At 46.2% G+C, this 4,049-nt stretch overlaps 1 pseudogene; it reads left to right on the plus strand.

Moving 5' to 3' along the window:
* Positions 1-1,602: 1,602 nt before the first annotated feature.
* On the plus strand, positions 1,603-3,789 carry LOC119271117 (annotated as a pseudogene).
* The last annotated feature ends 260 nt before the right edge of the window (positions 3,790-4,049 follow it).

Here is a 4,049-nt window from a genome sequence, read left to right on the forward strand (position 1 = left end):
ACATTACTAGCATATGTTCTCAGTATCAATATCAATAGTTGTGAGTACAGACATCATCAACGCTAAAGCCCATATTATTTGCTCTCATTGCATAATACTTTGCTTGGAGATGTTGTTCAACTTAATGTAACACCTATCAGATTGACAGAAGGGCTTGGTTGTGTTGAGCTTGGTTTCAACTCCATTTCTTTTGTCAAGCCTATCAGACAAGACGGTTGGGCTGCCTCAAGTTTTGAAAGATGAAGATCTTGAAGAAACAATTCCAAATTAGCCATGATGCAATGAATCGGCCTTGTAAAAAAGAGCAACATGAACGAGAAGATTAGTTCCATTTGCAGCCCAATCCCTTCCCTCTTCCTTGCCTTAGAATCTGGAGGTGAGAGTCCTTCGAGGGGGGTCGATTCTAATAGCCCAGGAGCAACACATTTTATTGGAAATTGATTGTGCATCATGAGCATCTCGTAAGCATCATTTAAATATGAAAATGAGGATTTAATCAACTCTCGGGTTTTCTTAAAAGGCAAAAACCCTAAAAAAATTCCAAATATACAAAATGCCCATCTCAAACCCTAAATAATTTGGATACAACCTCATATTTAATGCATGGGGCCCCATATGCTTAAGGTTTAACAGGTATACCCTCTGTAAATAAATATAAGAGTGTTGTTTAGATCACTACTTTAGTGATCTAAACGCCCTTATACTTCTCTACGGAGGGAGTATCAATTTTGGATATTGGATCAAACCCTAATTAAAATATACTTCAATAATATGAACATATTTTGATCTATTTTAAATTGAGGTATTTCACATTGTGCAATCTCTCAAAAACCTATATTTAGTTTTCCAGTGTACCATAATTTTAAACCCTAATTATTATGAAGCTACAATAATTATTAGGAAGCTACAATAATTTTAAAATGCAGTGTACCATATTATAGTCTTTTTTATTCCTCGCCGTAGACATAAATAAAAAAACTAAACCCTTGTTTAGCAAATTTGACTTTTAGACAGTGTCATTACTCAATAATAATTCAAATAAACAAAAAATAATATATTTAAATAGAATTTTTAGGTTTGTATATTAAATATTTTAATTGAAGTAAAAAGTATCATCAATATTTTCCACTATAATATGCTCCCCCCCTTTCCAAATTAACGGGAATTTATTTATAATAAAGAAACTAATAACACTAATTTAATATTATACGTGTTAACATATTTTCTATAGAACTGTTACACTAAAGTAAGCTTGACTTTGGACAAAGCCAGAACTTCCATTATTTTGAGCAGAGAGGGTACCAAAATAGAGTCTTGTTCTAAAGACAAACAAATAAAACGGTAAAATTTGGACGCTTCTTCCAAAATGGTTGTATTTTATGTAATTATTTGAAAGAACAAATTTTTTTTTGCGTGCTGAAGCAGCTGTAGTATGGTTTCATTTCGGGCTTATTACTTTTGCTCCAAAAAGCTTCAGAGGATTTGTTTTTTTAGGGGTAGCGTCAGAGGATTGAGGGCAGCAGTGGAGTGTGGGCTGGGTGGGGATGTATTTGCTTGGGCTTTTGGCTCGTGGCTCGGCCCGTGAAGGGCTCACGTCTGACCAGAACAACCACGCTTGCAGCGCCGGCTGCAAACCTAGCGCCGCTCCTCCTCTCGACCTCGACGCATCCGCCGTCCTCTTCCCGGCCTGCCGGCCAACCCGGTGAGCTCCGCTTCCGCTGATTGCTTCTTCTCGCGCCGCCTCCCTTTGCTAATCGCCTCCCCCCGGTTTCTTTATTTGCCAATCGCCGCCATTGTTGGGGTTTCCGGCCTGTTCGTGCGCTGTCCTACTTGATGTATTCCGCCCCGTTCTGGTGCCCTAGGTGTTCTTGCGCCCCCAGCCCTGGTTAGATTTTGCCCTCTGCCCGCTACGGGAGTCGCCCAAACTGCACATCTGCAGACCACATTCGAAATGTTCATCTTTTATCTAGTTTTTCGTAATTAGTCAGGATGAATTTCTGCTTCTTGAGTTGCCAATCGCCGCCATAAATCCTCACTACTTAACTGGAGGCGTTTTGATCTGTTTTAACTGACTAGTGGGGCTTAAATCTGCAGCACTGGAGACTGTTGCTGTCATGGAGGGGAACAGCAACGGCAGCAAGATCAAGGAAGGGGGAGATGATGGTCTGCAACAGGGTGTGGCCATCATGGTCAAGAAGCAGCAGGTCACCATGGGGATGGAGGTCCTGGACTGCCCACTCTGCTCCACCCCCCTCAGCCCTCCCATCTTCCAGGTAATCGAATTGATGCAATTTCGCCACACTGAATTTCTTGTGTTAGTCTGATGTTGTTCAGCTGAAGTTCACAAATTTGGTTGATTCTCTGCAGTGCTCAATGGGGCATTTCATCTGCTCGTCCTGCCGCGACAAGCTCCCGCGTGTGCTCCAAACCCGTCTCGGACCGGTGCCATGGCATGGAGCGCGTCATCGCCTCCGTTGTCGTTCCGTGTTCCTACGCCGCGCGCAGATGTGCCCACGTGATGGCCTACCACAACAAGGCGGAGCACGAGGAGTGGTGCCCGCACGCGCCATGCTTCTGCCCAGAGAAAGGCTGTGGCTTCGCCGGCACCAAGGCAGCACTCATGGACCACTTCGCCGCCTAGCACAAGTGGCCTGTGAAAGCGTTCAAATACTACGAGCCGTTCGAAGTGCCCGTGAAGGCCGGCATGCACATCCTCTGGTGCGGTGGGGAGGACAAAGATATCGGCCTCTTCCTGCTGAATGTGACGTTCCCGGAGTCTCCCCTCCATGGGGTCTCGCTGGTCCGCGTCCATCCGCACCCGCCGGAGTCCAGGTTCGGATGCTCAGTTGGCTTCTCGTGGTTCAAGGGCCATTACCAGGTCTCAACGGCTGACACAATCCATACCACGTCACTTTCCGATGGACTGCCAACGGGCTACTTGTGCTTCGTTCCCGAGGCTCAGCGTGAGGGCAGCCGGCGTGTGGTGCTCAGGGTGACCATAGACACTAAGATGGTGTATGGCGTGGAGGACGAGCTGGAGGAGGAGTGCGATGACGACAAGAGCTACATCTATGGTGAGGAGGATGACGAGGTCAGCGAGGAGGATGGTGACGATGACGGTGAGGATCAGGTGGACGAGGGATGCGTTGGTCTGATCAGGCATTGACTCGATCTGTTGGATGAGCAAGTTTTGGGGGATTTTGGTTTGATGGGCAGTGTGTTGTTGAGACTACGTTTTGGAATATCACTGAATGTAGGCTCTGCTTGATCTCATGCTTCCAGCTGACTATGTGGTGATACAATATAACCAGCTTTCTGTTGAAGGTTATCGAGTCTGGGCTCTGTACATCATCTTTATTTACAAGATCTTTTTGTACATCATCTGATCTATCATTGCAATATCCATCAGGTGACGTTGATGATCATTTTTCATTGACATGTGAAAGAAACTTTGAATGAGCACGGTGGCATGCATTGAACTCAGGAAGCCGTGGAGTTGGCTCTGAATGCCGAGAGCTTGCAGGTGCGCCATGGAGAGGCACGAGGAGCCGCTGGACTGTGATGTCCGGCGGAGGATTATGGAGCTGTGGCCGAGGAGCGGCAGCAGTACTCCAAGTCCAAGGGAAAGTGGCGTGGCGACGAAGGTCGGCGAGGAGCCATGGAGGGAGGCGGGAGCACGCTCACGGCCCAGTGCCATACAAGGGTTGGCAATGGTGTTTTCTCAATAGAGATCCGTAGGAAAATATGTTTTCTTGTGTAGTGGTCTTGAGGCCAAACCTTGCCATCAAGCCCGACAAGTTTGAGGAATGAGGATGATGTACCTTACTACATCCACTTAATTGTTACTCCTTCTGTAAAGAAATATAAGAGCGTTTAGATCACTATTTTAGTGATCTAAATGCTCTTATATTTATTTGCGGAGGGTCGAAGCTAGAGCAAGACTGAGTTTTATGAGATAAGAGAGCACAAGGGAAGTGCAAACTTAAGGTGCTCCCCCCTCCCCCCCTCCCCCTGCGTCGCCCTCCTCTGGCGACACGGGGAACCCTAGC

Source organism: Triticum dicoccoides, chromosome 3A, assembly GCF_002162155.2.
Source record: "Triticum dicoccoides isolate Atlit2015 ecotype Zavitan chromosome 3A, WEW_v2.0, whole genome shotgun sequence".
NCBI classification, from domain to species: domain Eukaryota; kingdom Viridiplantae; phylum Streptophyta; class Magnoliopsida; order Poales; family Poaceae; genus Triticum; species Triticum dicoccoides.